Consider the following 22,981-nt stretch of genomic DNA (forward strand, 5'->3'; position numbering starts at 1 on the left):
CCAATAACAGTGTCAGCAGCAGATCCCTCCAATAACAACGTTACATTTTTAAAAATATTTTCTTCCTCTAAAACTTAGGTGGGCCTTTTGGTCTGTTTTGTCTTATAGTCTAATAAATTTATTTACTTAAAAAATTGGTGAGGTGTTCAATACTTAATTCACCCACTGTAGGATACATTATTTGTCAGCACACTGCAAACAATGAATACATGAACTCTGCTATTGCTGTAAAGGATACAAATATAAGGCACTTAGCATTTTTGATCAGCCATCCAACCACGCAGAGGTGAATCTAGGCTTTCTGCCAACCCCCCTATGCGGGTTGAAAATGTGTCATGTGACCTTTCATTTATATGTGATTTGTACACTTACAGTCATGCCGACAAGCTGTCCTTCTAAATTTTCTCTATGTGCAGTGGAAAACTACTGCTGCTGCTTCATATAGAGAAGCAAGAAGAACAGCTAGATGTCATGTGGCCATAAGTATGAAAATTGCATATGAGTGGAGTGACCATGTGATGACTGCTGGAACCAGCATGCAGAGCTGAATCTTTACAGTGAGTCTATTAGACGCTGTTAGCATGGGCATGCTACTGTGCTTAATTTTAGAATTAAAGGGCTCTTCCAGGTTTGTGATAAAAGTCTGCAGCCACTCTAGATGACTTCAAACATTTGAATTCTCACAGCACTCGCACTGCACACTTTTCAGATTCTATTATACTTGCAGCAAAAGTGAACGGTCATGTAAGTAGAAGAATGCAATTTACATACTTCCGGCCAAATTCCGACTAGACATATCCAGCCTCACTCAATTCACTGCTATTGCTTGAGACCAGGCATGCCTAGTTGGCACATAAATGCATGTATATAAGTCATATAGGTGAGATTTTTATACCTCCCACTCTCACTGCCAGCACCAGAGAAACCTGACAGTGTGCAGTGCATGCGCTGTGAGAATTCAGAAGTTTGCAGTCTCATAGAGTGACTGCAGACATTCATCAAAAATGCAGAAACCCCTTTTAATGATCCTAATAGAAATAAAAATATAGTAACCCTTAACTTGTCAGACGGCACAATACTTTATTAACAAAGCCACGTATAACGTAATATTACAAGTTATGGATTGTTACATGTGTACAGGATCAGAACTAATAACAGCACAAGAATACACTACCATAAACACAGAATCACAACGCTCATTATAACAGAGATACATCACCAGAACCATCAGCAGTACATGTTACATATATTCTAATCAGGTCAGACCCATATACATTTGTATCCCATAAAGCCACAACTCTCAGTATGTTCTTAACAATGATAAGGAGAAACTGGGAGTTATCAGTTTTTATCCACGGCAGACCATACAGGAACCACTGTACTGATGAGACTTTGTCTGTATCACAAATAAACAGTTACATTCAGTAACCTTATAGATGACATTGTCTCTGATTGGAGTTTTCTCTTTCTTTTCTTCATCTTTTCCAGAGGCCATTATGACTTTTCACATTCATTGCTCAACTCTGCAGACTTCTACCTTCTCTGGTTTTCTGCAGCACATCCCAACACGGTGTCCTTAAAAATAGGAGCATGAATACAATGTTCTTAATGTTTATAAAAATATCTGCCATACATTGTGCCCCTTACCACACTCCCCCTCCTCGGCATATTATCTCCTCCTCGCTGTACCCTTACACTGTCCCTCCATGCTATTCCCTCTCTATACTAACCCCCACACACACACGCACACACACACACTATCCAGCTTCTGTTCTATGCTCCCTCATACCTTCTCCCCCCATGCTGTCTCCTCACACTATTTCCCTTAAAAGGTTCCTCACACATTTCCCCTCATACTGTCTCCTCTCACATTCCCCCACTCCACAAATTGCATCTGCAGCCATCCTTCCCTTGCTCGCTTTTCACCGTGTTCTCAAATTTCTCCCTTCCCACTCACTGCCCATACTGAACCTGCACTTATCCCTCCCTCGCTCTTCAACTTGTGTCCACTGGAGCACTTACCACCAACGCAATGTACACCTCTGTGGCGCCGCTGCTTTGACGTCATAGCACCAGGTGACCTGATTGTACTGCTGACGACACCCGGACCCAGAAGTGTTAGCAGTCAGGGCTTCAATTGTACTTCCATCTGAAAGACAACAATTAATCACTGAAAGATACAATTAATCACTGGGAGATGGTACGCTGCACCTTCACTGAGCTGGCTGTCAGCTTGACAGCCAGCTCAGAGATCAGCCAACTCCCACTACGGGGTGCGGCAAAATGCAGCCGTTGGGGAGACACCTCGGACTGCTGCATCAGGCAACCCGATGGCACCCCCCATGCCAGCTAGATTCCAGGGCAAATGCTCCTCCTGCCCCCCCTGGATGCACTACTGCAACCATGTCAAGGTGTACCTAAATATGGATGGTTCCCATCACTAATGTTCTATCTCTCCATGTGCCAAATCGGATCTCATCTAAATTAGTAAGTGAAAGTAAACCAGGTGTAGCTAAATACTAAAGGTGTGCGTGTCCTTTTTTTTGTAGTACATATTTGGGGGTGTGGCCCCCTCCAGGGCTCAGCACACTCATCTATACATCCTTGCTAGACAAGAGTAAAAATTGCGAGCTAAGCCTGCTTTTCTTTCACTTCCCCCTTTTCAGATGAAGCCTGGTTTAGCACATGGAGAGGTAGGACATTAAGCCATTGTTATGACTAAATTTCAATATTTTATTAAATCCATAGAAGTGTATACCACTGTGAAAGACATTAAGCACGAGTGAAGGGGAAACTTGAGATAGTATGGGGAAATAATATTACTTGTATTAAATAGCTTACATATGATATGCTTATATAAAATTAAAGTTAAACACTATATGTTAGTGACTGACTAGATATGTCATGGATTACTGCAATACGCCAAACAGAATTAATGATCACGCAGCTGTGATCCACTTAATGTTCCTACATGCAGTGGTCAGAAAATTAATTATTATGTCTGCACAAATGGGATAGTAGCCAAAGTACCTTAAATATGTATGTCTAACAAACAGGTCACTCATAAAGTACAATACAAGAATCTTAAATAAAACACACATAGGTGGACTCAATTTACTCATTAGGTGACTTCTGGAGGCAAGTAGTAACTCAGAATTGTATTAAGGGGTATCAGACGAAAGGGGGATGAATACAAAAGCATGCCACAACTTTCACATTTATATTTCTTAAGTATTTAGAAAACTTGCATACATTTAAGTATGTGTGTGTAATGTGAAAAAATGTGGAAATGTTTATGAGGTATACCGTAAATACTTTTTCAAGGCACAGTAGGTCTGAGTCTGATCAAAGAAAATACCAATGCTTATTTAGTATATTTTGCATTACTTTTCAGTTTTCCTGATAATACGTAATAAATCTTGTATAATTATCACATAATCTATTGTTCTTCTTTGGGATCAAAAGTTCTTCTCGATTATACCTAACGACAATATTATAGGCTTTTTTTAATCATTCTTTTGGAGCAGTTTCTCTACAATAGTCTTTCTGTTAATTCCAGGGTTTGTACTTTAATAGTCCCAAAAATGAAGCAGTTACAACATAGGCAGAGAAACCACCCTTCGGGATTGCTGTGGTGCTAATTACACTCTCATGTCTAGAATGCTAGTTGTTGCTGTTTATTTCCCTTTATAAGTCTGTCTGAATCTTATTATAAGAATCTCTTTAGACCATTATATCTAGGAAGGGAATAGAATCTTTGTGGAACAATAGTATTATCTTTAGATACAGGTAATTGTCGTTTAAGGTGCTCACAAATTCCCTAAATTCTTCTTCTGTATTGCCTCAGATGATCAGTATGTCATCAATGTAAGATTTCCACATCATGATTTTTCCAACAAATCTAGACATCTGTTCAGCGAACACTATTGCTTCCTTCCACCATGCCAACTAGATATGTGTTAAAATTGGCGTAACGTCCTCCCCCATCGCGGTACCATGATCTGCAGATAGAAGTGGTCATCAAATAGAAAATAATTGTATTTTAGTATGAATTTGATGAGTCAGTACAAATTCTTTATATGCTGGATTGTATTAATATACTTATTTCCTAATCTAGCCATCAATTGGCTTTCTCTGTCAGGTTTCTTCTACCTGAAGCAACTAGTTTCTCAGATGGGCTCTCCATAATTTTATGTCCCATCGGGAGCATGTAAAATGTGGCCACCCACAGATCCTTTACCAACAGGTACTTATTTTTTATTTATTGATCCCATCGCCCACACACGAGTAGAATGATTTCCTTATACTGCTCCAGAAATTGGTTAGTTGGGTTTATAACATTATTTATATTTTAGCCAATCAATTATATTGCCACTTTTATCCAATTGTTTAAAGACAAAATTGTCCCATTCGCTAATTTTCTTAATCTGCCTTTCATCCATATTAATACCCAATATCTTATTTTTGTCCAGTACAGTAAAAATATCCTGCGTTACCATTTCCAAAAATACTTTAACTGCTGGAAAGGTCTGGAATGATGACATTATATTAGACTTTGGTTCAATGGTTTTCTTTATCCATTGCAGTGATTTGGTATCATTTTATTCTGTCTAGCAATCTAAATTGATATAATTAGATTGTAGTCCTTCCATGATTTCTAATGTCATTTTTTCTTGGTTGGACAGTGTGGGCGATGCCCCTTTGATTTGTGGTGTCAAATTTTCTCGGCTTTGTTGAGCAAAAAAAAAAAAAATTATAGACAAGCTTACTGCCAAAAAGATGGTCTTTTTTTATACTGAATTTATTAAGATAGGTTGGGGGATAAAAGATAAGGTCTATTTATAAGTACTATCATTGAGCTTCAGTTATTGTATATGTAATAAATTAATTATCCTGAAAGAATCTAAATTGTAACTGTTTTTCAATAGTTTTGCATTCAGTATTGCCTTCTGTTTTGTTTTTTGGTTGAGTCTTTAAACCCCCACTTTCCCTGGTGCTGTAAAAAAAAGACAAGTGGTTGTCAGTAGTTGTCCGATATGTTCTCTAAAGGCCGCTTTACACGCTGCAACATCGCTCAAGCGATCTTGTTGGGGTCACGGAATTTGTGACGCACATCCGGTCGCTTTAGCGATGCCGTTGCATGTGACACCTTTGAGCGATTTTGCATCGTTGCAAAAACGTGCAAAATCGCTCATCGGTGACATGGGGGTCCATTCTCAAATATCGTTGCTGCAGCAGTAACGAAGTTGTTCCTCGTTCCTGTGGCAGCACACATCGGTAAGTGTGACACCGCAGGAACAAGGAACCTCTCCTTACCTGCCTCCCGCCCGCAATGCGGAAGGAAGAAGGTGGGCGGGATGTTCGTCCCGCTCATATCCTCCCCTCCGCTTCTATTGGGTGGCGGACGAACCGCCCCCTTAGAAAGGAGGCGTTTCGCCAATCACAGCGACGTTGCAGGGCAGGTAAGTAGTGTGACGGGTCTGGGCGATGTTGTGTGCCACGGGCAGCGATTTGCCCATGTCGCACAACCGATGGGGGCGGGTACCCATGCTAGCGATATCGGTCATGATATCGTAGCGTGTAAAGTGGCCTTTAGAATTCTATGTGAGGGTTGCACAGAGATACCTGTTGTTTCTGCTAAAATATCCGAGAACACCTATTTTTTATTCAGTGTTTTTATTATTATTATTATTATTATTATTATTATTATTATTAATATTATTATGACATTTCTTCAACTGTTGCAACTTATTTTTTCCTCAGACAGTTGTGCTCAAAAGTTTACATACCCCGGCAGATTTTTTGCTTTCTTGGCCTTTTTTCAGAGAATATGAATGATAACACAAAATCTTTTTTTCCAATCATGGTTAGTGGTTGGGTTAAGCCATTTATTGTCAAACTAATCTGTTTTCTCTTTTCAAATCATAATGACAACCAAAAACATCCAAATGACTCTGATCAAAAGCTCACATACCCTGGTGATTTTGGCCTGATAACATGCACAGACGTTGACACAAATGGGTTTGAATGGCTAATAAAGGTAACATCCTCAACTGTGACCTGTTTGTTGTAATCAGTATGTGTGCATAAAAGCTGAGTGACTTTCTGGGATCCAGATGGACTCTTGCATCTTTTATCCAGCCACTGACGTTTCTGGATTGTTAGTCATGGGGAAAGCAAAAGAATTGTCAATGGATCTACAGGAAAAGATAGTTGAACTGTATGAAACAATAAAGGGATACACAAATATATCCAATGAATTGAAATTGCCAGTCAGCAGTGTTCATACTGTGATTAACAAATGGAAAATCAGGGGCTCTGTAAAAACCAAACCACGATCAGGTAGACTAACAAAAATTTCAGCCACAACTGCCAGGAAAATTGTTCAGAATGCAAAGAAAAACACACAGACAACAGCTGAAATTCAGGACTCAATGAAAACAAGTGGTGTGGCTGTTTCAGATGCACAATAAGGAGGCACTTGAAAAAAAATGGGCTGCATGGTCGAGTTACCAGAAGAAAGCCATTACTGCGCAAATGCCACAAAGTATCTTGTCTACAATACACCAAACAGCATAGAGACACGCCTCCAAACTTCTGGAACAAAGGTAATTTGAAGTAATGAGACCAAAATCGAACTTTTTGTCCACAACCATAAATGTTACATTTGGAGAGGTGTCAACAAGGCCTATGATGAAAGGAACACCATTCCTACTGTAAAGCATGGAGGTGGATCGCTGATGATGTGGGGATGTCTCAGCTACAAAGGCACAGGAACTTGGTCAAAGTTAAAGGAAAGATGAATGCAGTACGTTATCAGCAAATATTTGAGGCAAATTTGCACTCATCAGCCCGGAAGCTGCGCATGGGATGTACTTGGACATTCCAATATGACAATAATCTAAAACACAAGGCCAAGTCAACCTGTCATTGGCTATAGCAGAACAATGTAAAGGTTCTAGAGTGGCCATCTCAGTCTCCTGACCTTAATATCATTGAGCCACTTTGGGGAGAACTCAAGCGTGCAGGTCATGAAAGAAAGTCCAGATAGTTACAGAAACTGGAGGTTTTTTGCCAAGAAGAATGGGCAGCTTTACCATCTGAGAAAATAAAGAGCCTCATCCACAACTACCATATAAGACTTCAAGCTGTCATTGATGTTAGCGGGGGCAATACACGGCATTAAGAACTGGGGTATGTGAACTTTTGATCAGGGTCATTTGGATGTTTTTTGTTGTCATTATGATTTAAAAAGAGAAAACACAGTAGTTTGACAATAAATGGCTTCACCCAACCACTAACCATGAGTGGAAAAAAAAGATTTTCTGTTCTCATTCATATTCTCTGAAAAAAAGGCCAAGAAAGCAAAAAATCTGTCGGGGTATGTAAACTTCGGAGCACAACTGTATTTGACCCCTGGAATAGTCTACTTTGCCTCTCAGATTTTTTCTCTTTTTTTGTTTTTACTTTAATTTTTACTTTGTCAATATGTTCTAAAATATTCTTCAAATCTGGTTCTCCCTCTAATTTCTCCATTTTTAGAGTAATTCGTAGTTCTTTCTCTAATTTCTGTATGATAAATGCTTCATAAGCTATTAAAATATTCATTAAATTACAACATTCTGAAAATGCAGTCTCCCATTTCTCCTTCAAATTGGGTTTGGTAAGATCATATGAAGGAAAGATGGAAATACGCAAGCCCCTGTAGATACGTCATTGTTCAAGATATTGCTCCAAGGTAGACTTAGTCCATATGGCCTGCATATGTTTTATTTCAGTATCCCTAAATTTCTTTGAGAGATCTCGCATTCCCCAGTCACCAAACAAGGTTCATTCACAAGTCTCAATAGAAAAAAGTTTCATGTCAGCTCACCGGTTATGTTATTACTTGAATAGTACAAATTGTGATCCATGCCCAGAAAGGTAGATGTCACCACCGATATAGTAAGGATAAAAAAAGTATTCCAGCAAAGAATCCACGTGGGGGAGTATATATAAAAAATAACTTTTATTACAATTTGATTAAAAGTTCCATATTCATAACTGGCAATGCATCTAGTGTAGTCCTATACAGATAACGCGTTTCGGCAGATACGCCTTCTTAATGCATATGGCAGTCCGCTGAAAGAAGACAGAGTTCACAAAGATGGCGGCGGAGATAGAACTATGTGCAGGCGTCAACTCTGATGCCATCTTAGTGAAGACTTTTATGTAATACTTCCAAATTTTAATTCCGGCGCCTTTGCACTAACGACTATGACGGTGACAAAGGGAAGAAGGCCAGTCAGACAGACGGGGGCAGGAATAGATAGCAAGACCCAACCCACATATTCCTGCCCCTCTTGCGCCTGTCAATCAAATAGCAGTGCATTGCTATAACTTTACTTGCACATATTTCTGAAATTAAACATCTAAATTCAGAATAAAAAGATATGCTTAGATTCAGCATCCCAGCACCAGTATAGCAGTTGGTTCTCTTTAACCCCTTCACTCCCCAGCCTGAAAACACCTTAAGACCAGGACATTTTTTGCATTTCTGGCTCGTGTTCCTTGGACAGGTTATAACTTTGGAAAGCTTTAACGGATCCCAGTGATTCTGACATTTGTTTTTTCATGGCATATTGTACTCCATGATAGTTGTAAATTTAGACTGATATTTCTTGCGTTTATTTGTGAAAAAATCAGACACACAATTTTTACAATTTTCAAACTTTGAAATTGTATGCCCATAAATCCAAAAGTTATGTCACAAAATAGTTACTAAATAACATTTCCCACATGTCTACGCTACATCAGCGCAATTTTGAAACATAATATTCTGTTGTTAGGAAGATAGAAGAATTCAAAGTTCATCAGCAATTTCTCATTTTCCCAACAAAATTCACAAAACCATTTTTTTAGGGACCACGTCACATTTCAAGTGTCTTTAAGAAGCTTAGGTGACAGAAAAAGCACAAAAGTGACACCATTTTGAAAACTGCACACCTCACACTGCTCGAAACCACATCCAAGAAGTTTATTAACTCTTTAGGTGCTTCACATGCACCAAAGCAATGTGGAAGGAAAAATGAAAATTTTACTTTTTTCCAAAAAATATTATTTTAGCCATAAAATTTAGCATGTTCACAAGGATAATAGGAGAAAATGCACTTTACAATTTTGTTGTTCAATTTCTCCTGAGTTCACAAATACCTTACATGTGTTGGAAAACAATTGTTTAGGCGCACAGCAGGGCTCAGAAGGTAAGGAGAGCCATTTGAATTTCTGAAAGCAAAATTAGCTGGAATCATTAGCAGACGCCATGTTGTGTTTGGAGACCCTTTGAGGTGCCTAAATAGTGGAGCTCCCCCACAAGTGATGCCATTTTGGAAACTAAACCCCTCAAGGAATTTATCTAGATGTTTGGTGAGCACTTTGAACCCCCGGGATCTTCAGAGAAGTTTATAACGTTGAGCCATGAGAATAAAAACAATACATTTTTACCACAAAATTGCTACTTCAACCAGGTAGCTTTTTTTTAACAAGGGCATCAGGATAAAATGCAGCATAAAATATATTGTGAAATTTCTCCTGAGTACACTGATACCTCTTATGTGGTGGAAATCAACTGTTTGGGCTCATGGTAGGGCTCGAAAGGGAATTTTTTAAATCAAAATTAGTTGGAATCATTAGCGGATGCCATGTCGCATTTGAAGACCCCTGAGGTGCCTAAACAGTGGAGCTCACCCACAAGTGACCCCATTTTGTAAACTAGACCTCTCATGGAAATACATTTTTAAACTCAGAAATGTTGTGTTAACTCCACAGATTTGTCAAGTTCACTAGGGTAACAGGAGATAATGAACCATACAATTTGTTGAGCAATTTCTCCTGAGTACACCAGAACCCCATATGTAGTTCGAAAACTAGTTTTGAGGCACAGAACAAAGTGAAAAAGGGAAGAAGTGCCATATTGGAGTGCAGATTTAGTTGGAATAGTTTGCGGGTACCATGTCACATTGACAGAGCCCCTGAGATGATATAACTGCAGAAGCCCCCTGCAAGTGACACCATTTTACAAACTGTTCCCCTCAATTAATTCATCTATGGGTGTAGTGGGCATATTGACACTACAGGTGTGTCACAAAATGTTATACTTTCAGGCGGTGAACAAAAAATAATTACATTTTTACAACTAGTGTTTTTTTAACCCCAGATTTCCAATTTGAACAATAGAAATAGGTAAAATAAAAACCCCATAATGTGTTACACAATTTCTACTGAACATGGCAATACCCCACATATGACTGTACAGTACTGTTTAAATGCACCAGAGGGTTTGGGAGGGAAGGAGCGCCATTTGACTTTTCGAGCACAGATTTTCATAGAACAGTTGGCGGACTCCATTTGCAGAACCCCTAAGTGCCAGACCAGAAGAAATTCCTCTCAAGTGACCAAATTACTCTCCTCTGGGAATTCATCTATGGGTGTAGTGACGATTTAGTCTCTGGAAAACACCCATGATGTCAAACGCAGTGAATGTTGCAGAATTAAAAATTTAAAATAAGTAATTATTGTATCCAGTACATTGTAGTGCCCATACATTGTGCCCAGCTCGTGTTCTGGAAAGCTGCACCCCGTACATTTAGGCGGGCTCTGCTCACTACAATAATGCCAAACATGTGGATGCTAAAGGTCCAGTCACACTAAGCAACTTACCAGCGATCCCAACAACGATAGGGATCGCTGGTAAGTTGCTAGGAGGTTGCTGGTGAGCTGTCACACTGCGACGCTCCAGCGATCCCACCAGCAACCTGACCTGGCAGGGATCGCTGGAGCGTGGCTACACGAGTTGCTGGTGAGCTCACCAGCAACCAGTGACCAGCCCCCAGTCTCCTAGTTACAGCACACATCAGGTTAATTAACCCGATGTGTGCTGCAGCTAAATGTGCAGAGAGCAGGGAGCAGCGCACAATGCTTAGCGCTGGCTCCTTGCTCTCCTAGTTACAGCACACATCGGGTTAATTACCTGATGTGTGCTGCAGCTAAATGTGCACAGAGCAGGAGCCGGCACTGACAGTGAGAGCGGCGGAGGCTGGTAACAAAGGTAAATATCGGGTAACCAAGGACAGGGCTTCTTGGTTACCCGATGTTTACATTGGTTACCAGCCTCCGCAGAAGCCGGCTCCTGCTCACTGCACATTAGTTGTTGCTGTCTCGCTGTCACACACAGCGATCTGTGCTTCACAGCGGGACAGCAACAACTAAAAAATGGCCCAGGACATTCAGCAACAACCAACGACCTCACAGCAGGGGCCAGGTTGTTGCTGGATGTCACACACAGCAACATCGCTAGCAACGTCACAAAAGTTGTTCGTTAGCAGCGATGTTGCTAGCGATGTTGCTTAGTGTGACGGGGCCTTAACTGTGGTTTAGGCTCATTGTGGGGCTCAGAAGAGGGGGGGGGGCATTTGGATTTGTGAGCACAGATTTTGCTGGATTTCTTTTTTGAGGTGGGGAGCCATAGCATTTTTCCAGAGCCTTTGTGCTACCAGTAATGAGGAAGCCCCCTATATTTCTGTTAATTAATGACGGATCTGAGTGGGGACTTACGTGTTTGTGGGTTCACTTGAATGCTCTTTGGTGGTGATTTTGGTCCAGAACATTTTGGATCAGTTCACATTTATCTTGTGCTCTATGCTCAGCGCTTACATCGGGGTTTCCATCTACATCTCCGAAATACGAGATTCAGGTGAAACCTGCGATGGATCCATTCACTAATGAGGTAGCAGAGTTACTCCAGACTCTGTTTGGCTTCTGTTCAGCGTTGCCCGTCTTTTCATAGCTGAACAAAACTGTTGACTTTTATGCACGCCTAAAATGAGGCATAAACAATGGACACCGCCGGACCACAGGCCAGACGTGAGGTCAAAGTGACTCTCTCACTACAGTGAATTTACCATTAGGAATTTTCTCTGAATCACGTTTTTCAGAGATTTAGGGTATGTGTCCACGATCCGAAGATGCTGTGTCCTGGACACAGAGTGTCTTACCCTGTGGAGACACAAGTGTTCTCCACAGGAGAACGCAATTGCCCGCACAGGGTTTGAGGCGCTCTGGACTTTCGATCTGTTTTTCCAGCTGAGCACACTCGCGTCTTCGCAGCATAAACTGACAGGATGAGAAGCTGCGCCGCATGTCAGTTTACGCTGCGGAGAAAGGAAGCACAACGGGCATGGGATTTCGATAAATCCATCCACTGTACTTCCACTGCACAACACAGCAGTGTGGATGCAGCAAAAACACACTGTGTCCAAAATGCTGCTGTTCCTGATTGTGGGCACGCACCCTTATCCCAGTGCAAGTGCTCAGTTTGAAGCACAGGCTAAATAGGAGCCACGCTGTACCGTGATCTTTTAGAGGCAAAATGACAATCAATAGTAATTGAAGAATTGGCTTAATTTATTTATTTTTTATTCTGTTCACTTTGCAGTATAAGTAATTAAGTGGCTTTATTCCTCGGATCAGTATGATTGCAGAGATATCAAGTTTATATCTTTTTTTAGGTTTGGCAACTATTACACTAAAAATGCTTTTTTACAAAATAAAGGTTTTTTGCATCACTGAATTTTGAAGGCTATAATTTTTTTATTTTTCTGCCGACAGAGTCATGTGAGGCCTTGTTTTTTGCAGGATGAATTGGAGTTTTTATTGGTACCATTTTGGGCTACATAATATTTTTTGATTGCTTTCTATTCCACTTTTGTGAGGCAGAATCATGAAGAAACAGAAATTGAGAAATAGGTTTTTGGGGGTATTTTTTGGGTTTTTTTTTAACGTTGTTTACCATGCTGTAAAAGTGACAAGACAGCTTTATTCTTCTGGTCACTAACAAAACAGAGATACCAAATTTATTTTTGCTTATACTTTGCCAATTTTACACCATAAAAACAATTTTATAAAAAAAGTTTTTGCATTGCATATTCTAAGAGCTATAACTTTTTTTTATTTTTCCTCTGATAGAGCTGGGTGGCAGCTTGTTTTTATTGACAAGATGACTTTTTCAGTAGTACCATTTTTATCTGTACATGACTTTTTGATCGTGTTTTAATCCACTTTTTTATCAGCTATGTGATGAAAACAGATAGGTTTTGCAACATTTTTATTTTTTTTTTTTTACTGTGTTCACTGAAGAGGTTAACCAGTGTGACAGTTTTGGAGATTGGGTTGTTATGGATGCGGCAATACCAAATAATTTTACTTTTTTAGTTTGAGGTTTATTTTTTACATACAATAACATATTTATTGGAATTTTTTTTGTTCTTTTTGATTTTTTAAAATATTTTTACTAATTTTTAATACTTTTTTTTAAACTTTTTTACTTAGTCCCTTTATTGGACACTTTCACTGATCTGATCACTGATATAATCCTTTGCAGTGCTCAATCACTGCAGAGGATTATAAGTGTCAGCGCTGCTCTCACAGCACTGACACTTCGCCTCATGCAGCATACATCCAGCATGGTCTGTGAGGCTCTCCGTAGCTGGAGGACCCAGGATTGTTATGGTGAGGATGCGGGGTTGCCATGGCAGTGATGGGGTCCCCGTAATTGCACTACAGGGACCCGATTGCCAGGGAGAGGTAAGACATTCCTCTCCCTGCCTCCTAAATGCTGCGATTTCACTGATTGCAGCATTTAGAGGGTTAATCTGCTGGGAGCGGCGTGGGAACCACTCCTGGCAGTGAGCTCCAGGTCCCAGCTGAAAGACCAGCCACTGACCCAGCAGCCATCGCGAGGGTACAGCGCAGGATCTCACGCAGTCGCTATGAAATAACTGTACGTCGTCGGTTGGGAACGCACCGATTTCCATGATGTACAATTATGTCAAGGGTTGTGAAGGGGTTAAAGAAGTTTTTCCTTCTCAAACATTTAGGGCCTGTGCGTATGTGACGCCCTGGTAAAACCAGGTAGTCACAGATAGGCCCCCGCATAACACCCTCCCCTCACTTAGGAAACACACAGCCGACCTGAAACACTAGTCACCCCCCCTTAGGGAAAGATAGACACACCAGTGGGCGGGACCAGGCAGTTGGACACGCCCACCCAGGGGTTTAGACAGCCCGGTGCGGGAAAACAAGCAGATGAAGTTTGTAGTTCAAGTTGAGAGGAGTGTCGGCTGGAGCTAGGTGGAGTGCCAAGGTAGGAGCCCTGGTGCCTTTGGATAGGTGGCAGACGGTGGTCTCCATCAGCAGGAGATGGGAAGACGGCTCGGCAGAACCAAGGTGGACCGGGACAGGGTTGTAGCCTGCCGGTACCAACACAGGGAACCGACCCGGAAACCGCAGCACAAAAAGGGCGTACTCGGACCCTGAACCCAGGACCGGAAACCAGCGGCTTGGTTAATTAACCAATTAAGGCCAGGATTATAGGTCTTGTCCCACCCAAAGTCCCTCATAGATGACAACAGCCCACCAACAGGGATAGGAGGCCACTGCCAAGGCCCATAGATCCCACGGGCCAGCGTCTGCGGACACGGCTCCTTAGGCCACATCCAGCTGGGAGCGGACTCCTGAGTTCCAGACCAGGCAGTCCACCATACACAAAGTCAGTGCAGAGGAAATGGACAGAGATCATCGGCCTGGGTGGGGACCTGAATGCAACCGGCCGCGGTGGCCGGCCACCAGCACCTTGGATTACCAAAGACTTGTGTGGTTCATTTACTGTGAGTAACCAAAACATTCCCCTGCTGTCGCCACACCCTGCACAAAGATACTGGGTCCCGGGGCAACCATCCCTACCCACGGAGGGGTTAACATCCAGCTGCCACTACATCTCCCCCGGGTGCCCCACAACAGCAGCGGTGGTGTCCCACCTCACCACACACCGTGGGTGGCGTCACAAACTTAATACGGCCTAGCCCGTACATCTAAATACCCTCTTTTATTCGGTGTGTCCGCGAGACCCCCGTGTCCTGAGATCCTCGAGCCACCCCCCTTAGGAGGTCCGAATCCGAGCAGCGGCGGCTGCTGGCATGGGGGCAGCACACGTATGGTACAGTTTGTGATGCATTTTTTGGTGCAGTTTGAGACCCAGATTGCATGTCTATCTTTATGCCAGTGTGACGCCCTGGGCAAGCCAGGGGTCACAGGTCACAACACCACCACACCCCACACCCCAGGTAGGCACATCACAGCTAAACTACAAATCCTTGTTGCCTTCCTCCAGAGGCTGATGATTCACACCAGGGGGTGGGCCAGGCGGTTGGCTCCGCCCACCAAGGAGGTCACAGCTCTGGAGGCGGGAAGAAACCAGGCAGATTAGCCCAGGCAGGGCTTGAGTTCAGTTCAAGATATAGCTCAGGGACGAGCTTGAGTAAACAGCTAAGTGAAAGTAGTGAAAGTAGAAGAAGTGGTAAAGGAGGAAAGCAAGTGAAGTGACAGTAAAGAAAGAAAGCCTGAAGGGTCCAGCTTTGTGGAGGGCCAGATCAGCAAGGTCAGCGACGGCGGTGACTGTCTGGAGGGGGACCGTTTGGAAGTTCCTGGAAGGACCCCATTGGCTGTGTGCCCGGTGGTCTGGAGCAGTGTTCCGAAGGACAGTCAGCACCAGCGCAGGGGCCTCTCGGACCCTGGCAAGGCTAGGAGTCGCCAAATTTGCCGAATCCGTCAGTGAAGGGGACGTAGATCCCCCAACAACCAAGTCCCGATTGAAGGCAACAGCCCAACCCGAATCGGAGAGACACCGCCACCGCCACGGCACCAGTTTCTCAGGGCCAGCGCCTGCGGGCAAAGTGTAGGGCTCCTCTGGCCCAGATTGAAGCCGGGGAGCGGGTAACCGGAGGGAATCCACCGCTACCACAAGTCAACCATAGGTGCAAGGAAGAGGGACATCACCGTCACCTACCGAGAGTGCAGGTGCAGCCGTCTGTGGGACCGTCCTACCAGCCGTTTGGTTTACCGTAAAACTGTGTCCACGTCTCAGGCTGAGTGAGTACCACAGTGCCGCAAGGCACAACGCTGCCCCCGCGTCCGTGCGCCCACCAGGCCCCGCACCTCACAAACCTTCACCGGGCCCCGGGATCACCAACCCCTGCCCACGGAGGGGCAACACAACACCTGGCTGCTCCGCATCACCATCCCCGGGATCCCCGTATTGAGCAGCGGTGGTGAAATCACCACAACCGTGGGTGGCGTCACGGACAATAATCATCCCCACACCCAACAACTCCCTTTCACTCACGGGCGAGGAGTGCCGCTCGAGAAACCCCCGGGATCCGGCCTACAGCTCGAGCCACCACTGAGCAGCGGCCGGACCCGAGCAGAAGGGGGTGAGCGTAGTGTGCCGACACCCTCCTCCCCGCCCGCGACAACTTGGCGTCACGAACAGGATCTTACCGCTCTGCCGTCTGGTAGAGGTGCGCCTGTTACCGCCGGAGGTATCCGGCAGGAAAATTTCAGAAGCCGCCATCTTTGGCGCGAAAAGTTCCCGCTCGAGCGTCTTCTCGAGCAGTAGAGGCGCGAAGGCCAAAACCCCGCCCCAAGAGAGGAGGGGCCGAAAAGAGCTAAGGGGGACGCGATGGCGGCTGGCTGCATGTAGCTGCAGCTATAGAAGCAGGGACGCCAGGACCCTGCAGCCATTTATTGGTTCCTGGAAGAGGCCGCTGCTAAAGATGCTGAGTCCGACCAACAACACCGTGGTCCCCGCGCCCGGCATGGCGGCGTGGGTGGAAGTCCGGACCGCCCAGCAAGCAGCCGTCTGCAGGTCCGCATGCAGCTCCTCCTGGAGGAGTGGGAGGCCGACATGGTGGAAGCGGTGGCTGCTATGCGGAGATGCGAGGTGGAGGAAGATTTGGAGGAACGGGTAAGAGACCCACGTCCCTGTATTCCCGAGGGATCGGCCGCTGCGGCTGAGGGGCCCGGCCTACACCCGTTCACCCTGCTGCCTCTCCCGCTACCCGCGTTAGCTGCTGCTGCCCCGCCACTAGGCCCACTACCACCACCATCGGTAGCGGTACCCTGCCAATCCGCCCCGGCGGACAGATCTGCAGCAGAAGATCGTGACCACCCTGATCCGCTTCAATGGAAGGAGCCGGAGGCTGAGGCCGTCAGCAAAGATGCACCGGAGGCACGGCGGGGATGCAGCTGCCAGGAGGCAGAGCAGGCCATGTCACAGCGGGGTCCCTTATTACTGAAGGTGCCGGTCGTAGCCGACATGGAGGGACTCTGGCTGGGCCCGTCCCCCGCACACGCTGAACCGGAGCAAACAGAAAGTGCTCCCGGCTGGGAGAGACGGCAACAGCAGCTGCGCAGGGAGATCGATGCCCGAGAGGGGTGTAGAGCGGATGTGCATGCCCGCATGAATATGGAGGAAGATGACCCGCAGCTAGCTACCATCGGGGTCCACGGCGGTGCACCATGTGAAGGTGGCACTAGAGCCCCGCGATTGAGGATGGACTGCTAAGCCGGCGGTCCTCCACCTAAAAGTTGTCCCCGTTGGGACCAGAAGTCAGTGTGGTTGTTTAAAAGTTGAAAATGAAAAATGATTGATCCAAGAAGAAGTTACCTGATTGTCTGTAGTGATTGGACCGGCCGGAGCCGGCACCGTTGTCCCCGAGGGGACCGTTTAAAAGTTGCATAAGGGACTCCTTATGGACAAGCCCGTGAACTTGCAGGGCACCACAAACGTTAAGTGGCTTGTAAATATGTTGTTTACCGTTACCATTTTCCGCAGTGCCGCCTCCGGAGAGGCAGGTTGGAGGGAGGGCCCTGAGCAGAGCAGGCTAGGGCCCAGCCACCAAAGGAACCGGTGGCCACCCTCTGGAGGGGAAGGACAGATCCCGCTCGGGTAACTTGTGCTGGACTGTGGGTCAAGGGGTGCTGCCTGGGCTTTAGGGGCAGCATCAGGGCCAGGTTGCTTGGGTGGGAGAGAGCGGAAACCGTAACCGTAAACCGTTTGCAACGTTAAAAGAAATGTGCCTCCCGTCTTGGGAAAAGTTATTAAAAATGTAAAAATGTTATCTTTATGTTATCTTTTTCAGAAAAAAATAAAACCGGTGTAGGACGGCAGCCCGCGGACGGTCTGCATTTTGCTAAGGGGGAATGTGACGCCCTGGGCAAGCCAGGGGTCACAGGTCACAACACCACCACACCCCACACCCCAGGTAGGCACATCACAGCTAAACTACAAATCCTTGTTGCCTTCCTCCAGAGGCTGATGATTCACACCAGGGGGTGGGCCAGGCGGTTGGCTCCGCCCACCAAGGAGGTCACAGCTCTGGAGGCGGGAAGAAACCAGGCAGATTAGCCCAGGCAGGGCTTGAGTTCAGTTCAAGATATAGCTCAGGGACGAGCTTGAGTAAACAGCTAAGTGAAAGTAGTGAAAGTAGAAGAAGTGGTAAAGGAGGAAAGCAAGTGAAGTGACAGTAAAGAAAGAAAGCCTGAAGGGTCCAGCTTTGTGGAGGGCCAGATCAGCAAGGTCAGCGACGGCGGTGACTGTCTGGAGGGGGACCGTTTGGAAGTTCCTCGAAGGACCCCGTTGGCTGTGTGCCCGGTGGTCTGGAGCAGTGTTCCGAAGGACAGTCAGCACCAGGGCAGGGGCCTCTCGGACCCTGGCAAGGCTAGGAGTCGCCAAATTTGCCGAATCCGTCAGTGAAGGGGACGTAGATCCCCCAACAACCAAGTCCCGATTGAAGGCAACAGCCCAACCCGAATCGGAGAGACACCGCCACCGCCACGGCACCAGTTTCTCAGGGCCAGCGCCTGTGGGCAAAGTGTAGGGCTCCTCCGGCCCAGATTGAAGCCGGGGAGCGGGTAACCGGAGGGAATCCACCGCTACCACAAGTCAACCATAGGTGCAAGGAAGAGGGACATCACCGTCACCTACCGGGAGTGCAGGTGCAGCCGTCTGTGGGACCGTCCTACCAGCCGTTTGGTTTACCGTAAAACTGTGTCCACGTCTCAGGCTGAGTGAGTACCACAGTGCCGCAAGGCACAACGCTGCCCCCGCGTCCCTGCGCCCACCAGGCCCCGCACCTCACAAACCTTCACCGGGCCCCGGGATCACCAACCCCTGCCCACGGAGGGGCAACACAACACCTGGCTGCTCCGCATCACCATCCCCGGGATCCCCGTATTGAGCAGCGGTGGTGAAATCACCACAACCGTGGGTGGCGTCACGGACAATAATCATCCCCACACCCAACAACTCCCTTTCACTCACGGGCGAGGAGTGCCGCTCGAGAAACCCCCGGGATCCGGCCTACAGCTCGAGCCACCACTGAGCAGCGGCCGCCGGACCCGAGCAGAAGGGGGTGAGCGTAGTGTGCCGACACCCTCCTCCCCGCCCGCGACACCAGCAAAGTCAATGATGATTCTGAAGTGCTGTGCGCACGTTGATTATTTTTACCTTGCAGTTTTGGGTGCAGAACAATCTGCAGCATGTTAATTCTTGGTGCGCTTTTTCCTGCATTTCTTTAGCCCTTCCAGCCATTGATTTTACAAACTGCATAACACAAAAATGCACCAAAAACACATGCATTCTTTTATGCGTTTTTCTGCCACAAGGTGCATTTTTTGGTGCTCAATATAGCGTTTCACATACAAACATGCTTTACTAGGACAATCTATCAGTTTGGTTTAATGATTGGATACATTGGCACAACACATATACAGGACATAGTAATATTTAACTAACAATCACTGTTAGAAATATTTTCAAAAAATCCTTTTCACAAATCTAGTGTCAGAACTAACTGAATATAATCCCAATTGTCTGTATGAAATATGCAAAAAAAGCATACTACGGATATAAACAATACTTACACATGGAAACAATATAAAATCACAAATTTGTATTTAGTATACACAAAAATATGTTAAAAAAGCAAGGAACCCAACCCAATGTGTGCGACAATAGTACAGGCCAAAAAAGGGGTTACAATAGCAATGATATCCATGTAGAAATCATAAATAGGTACATAGGCAGTAAACCACAATGCATAATAAGGTGCCAAGTGCAAAATAGAAAAACCATAAAATGCTAAGAATAGTGTCTAGTGACGTAACTCTTTAATATGTATGGAGTGCTACAATACACTTCTGCTAGTAAAAAGCAATACAAAGATAGGAAGTAAAAATAGATAGTAAAAATAACCCTAATATGCTTTAGTTATGGTAAACTAAATGTAAACTGCTGCTCATATTCTGTGAACAAACGTCAAAGGTAAAGTTCATTGTAAATATCTAATATACTTTAAAGCAAGAAGGCCTGCCCAGACACCATCACATGTTTCTCAATGCTGGCAGGAAACTAGCCAGGTCTTTCACCGGGAAGGAACAACCACGGGAAGGGCAGTCTCCAGTCAAGGAGACCACCTATGCCAAACATGGTATCCATCCACAGACAGCCGTTTCGGGGTATTTGCCCCTCATTAGTGTGGAGTAGGAATCTGGCTAGTGGGACACTGCCTAGTAAAAGACTATGTGAGCAAGGATGGTTGACCTTAGGGAGATCAACATCCACCACTGCGGAGACACCATCACGTGTTTCTCAACGCAGTGATTCTAGAGCAATGCCCCCTGGGAAATATTCAAAGCAAGAAGGCCTGCGGAGACACCATCACATGTTTCTCAACGCTGGCAGGAAACTAGCCAGGTCTTTCACCGGGAAGGAACAACCACGGGAAGGGCAGTCTCCAGTCAAGGAGACCACCTATGCCAAACATGGCATCCATCCACAGACAGCCGTTTCGGGGTATTTGCCCCTCATCAGTGTGGAGTAGGAATCTGGCTAGTGGGACACTGCCTAGTAAAAGACTATGTGAGCAAGGATGGTTGACCTTAGGGAGATCAACATCCACCACTGCGGAGACACCATCACGTGTTTCTCAACGCAGTGATTCTAGAGCAATGCCCCCTGGGAAATATTCAAAGCAAGAAGGCCTGCGGAGACACCATCACATGTTTCTCAACGCTGGCAGGAAACTAGCCAGGTCTTTCACCGGGAAGGAACAACCACGGGAAGGGCAGTCTCCAGTCAAGGAGACCACCTATGCCAAACATGGTATCCATCCACAGACAGCCGTTTCGGGGTATTTGCCCCTCATCAGTGTGGAGTAGGAATCTGGCTAGTGGGACACTGCCTAGTAAAAGACTATGTGAGCAAGGATGGTTGACCTTAGGGAGATCAACATCCACCACTGCGGAGACACCATCACGTGTTTCTCAACGCAGTGATTCTAGAGCAATGCCCCCTGGGAAATATTCAAAGCAAAAAGGCCTGCGGAGACACCATCACATGTTTCTCAACGCTGGCAGGAAACTAGCCAGGTCTTTCACCGGGAAGGAACAACCACGGGAAGGGCAGTCTCCAGTCAAGGAGACCACCTATGCCAAACATGGTATCCATCCACAGACAGCCGTTTCGGGGTATTTGCCCCTCATCAGTGTGGAGTAGGAATCTGGCTAGTGGGACACTGCCTAGTAAAAGACTATGTGAGCAAGGATGGTTGACCTTAGGGAGATCAACATCCACCACTGCGGAGACACCATCACGTGTTTCTCAACGCAGTGATTCTAGAGCAATGCCCCCTGGGAAATATTCAAAGCAAGAAGGCCTGCGGAGACACCATCACATGTTTCTCAACGCTGGCAGGAAACTAGCCAGGTCTTTCACCGGGAAGGAACAACCACGGGAAGGGCAGTCTCCAGTCAAGGAGACCACCTATGCCAAACATGGTATCCATCCACAGACAGCCGTTTCGGGGTATTTGCCCTTCATCAGTGTGGAGTAGAAATCTGGCTAGTGGGACACTGCCTAGTAAAAGACTATGTGAGCAAGGATGGTTGACCTTAGGGAGATCAACATCCACCACTGCGGAGACACCATCACGTGTTTCTCAACGCAGTGATTCTAGAGCAATGCCCCCTGGGAAATATTCAAAGCAAGAAGGACTGCGGAGACACCATCACATGTTTCTCAACGCTGGCAGGAAACTAGCCAGGTCTTTCAGTTTATACTTTAGTCATGATAAACTAAATGTAATCTGTTGCTCATATTCTGTGAACAAACGTCAGAGGTAAAGTTCAATGTAAATATATAATATAATTTAGTCATGGTAAACTAAATGTAAACTGCCATTCATATTCTGTGAGCAAAAATCACAATGGTAATGTTCAATGTAAATACCTGTATAGTAGCTAATCTGAGCCTATGCACATGTCCTGCCACCACCCGACGCGCGTTTCATCTCCTCCCTCAGGTAGCGTGTCAGAATTTGAATGGCATTTTACATTTAGTTTACCATGACAAAAGCATATTAGGGTTATTTTTACTTTCTATTTTTATTACCTATCTTTGTATTGCTTTTTACTAGCAAAGGTGTATTGTAGCACTCCATATATAGTAAAGAGTTGCGTCACTAGACACTATTCTTAGTAGTTTATGGTTTTTCTTTTTTGAACTTGGAACCTTATTATGCATTGTATTTTACTGCCTATGTACCTATTTATGATATTCTACATAGATATCACTGTTATTGTAACCCTTTCTTTTGGCCTGTGTTATTGTCCCACACATTGGGTTGGATTCCTTGCTTTTTTTAATATTTTGTTTATACTAAATAAAAAATTACTTATACAACTTTCACAGCTTATTGATTAACAGAAGCAACATGTAATTTCTCACAAACTTTAAAGCTTCCAATTCTAAAACAATTCTTCTTTATTACAAAAAGTGACATACAATACACAAACATTATATCATTAAAGAAAAGAACAAGTAGTTATACACTTACTGATATAGCCAAAACCACATATACACATCAAGGTACCCCTCTACAATTTCCCTAGTCCCTATTCAGACCTAGGCTTTATTGCACATAATTGTCTGTAATATAAGAAACCTAGAATTAATCAAAATACCTATCAGTCCATAGTCAGCAGTCACAGGTCCAGGTCTTAGCAATATAAGAAAACTGTCCCTGTGTATCAGATTTCAGTGAGGGTA

General features: G+C 45.0%; 1 long non-coding RNA gene across 1 annotated transcript in view; it reads right to left on the minus strand.

Annotated features, from left to right (window-relative positions):
• Positions 1-1,035: 1,035 nt before the first annotated feature.
• The window catches only part of LOC142303742 (uncharacterized), a 73,062-nt gene continuing 51,116 nt past the window's right edge, over positions 1,036-22,981 (minus strand). Inside the window, exons 2-3 of the long non-coding RNA XR_012753048.1 lie at positions 2,023-2,149; positions 1,036-1,575 (exon numbers count right to left, since the gene is read on the minus strand). This is a non-coding gene — a long non-coding RNA (uncharacterized LOC142303742). The remainder of the gene's footprint in view (positions 1,576-2,022; positions 2,150-22,981) is intronic.

This window comes from Anomaloglossus baeobatrachus, chromosome 4 (genome assembly GCF_048569485.1).
Source record: "Anomaloglossus baeobatrachus isolate aAnoBae1 chromosome 4, aAnoBae1.hap1, whole genome shotgun sequence".
In the NCBI taxonomy this organism is placed as follows: domain Eukaryota; kingdom Metazoa; phylum Chordata; class Amphibia; order Anura; family Aromobatidae; genus Anomaloglossus; species Anomaloglossus baeobatrachus.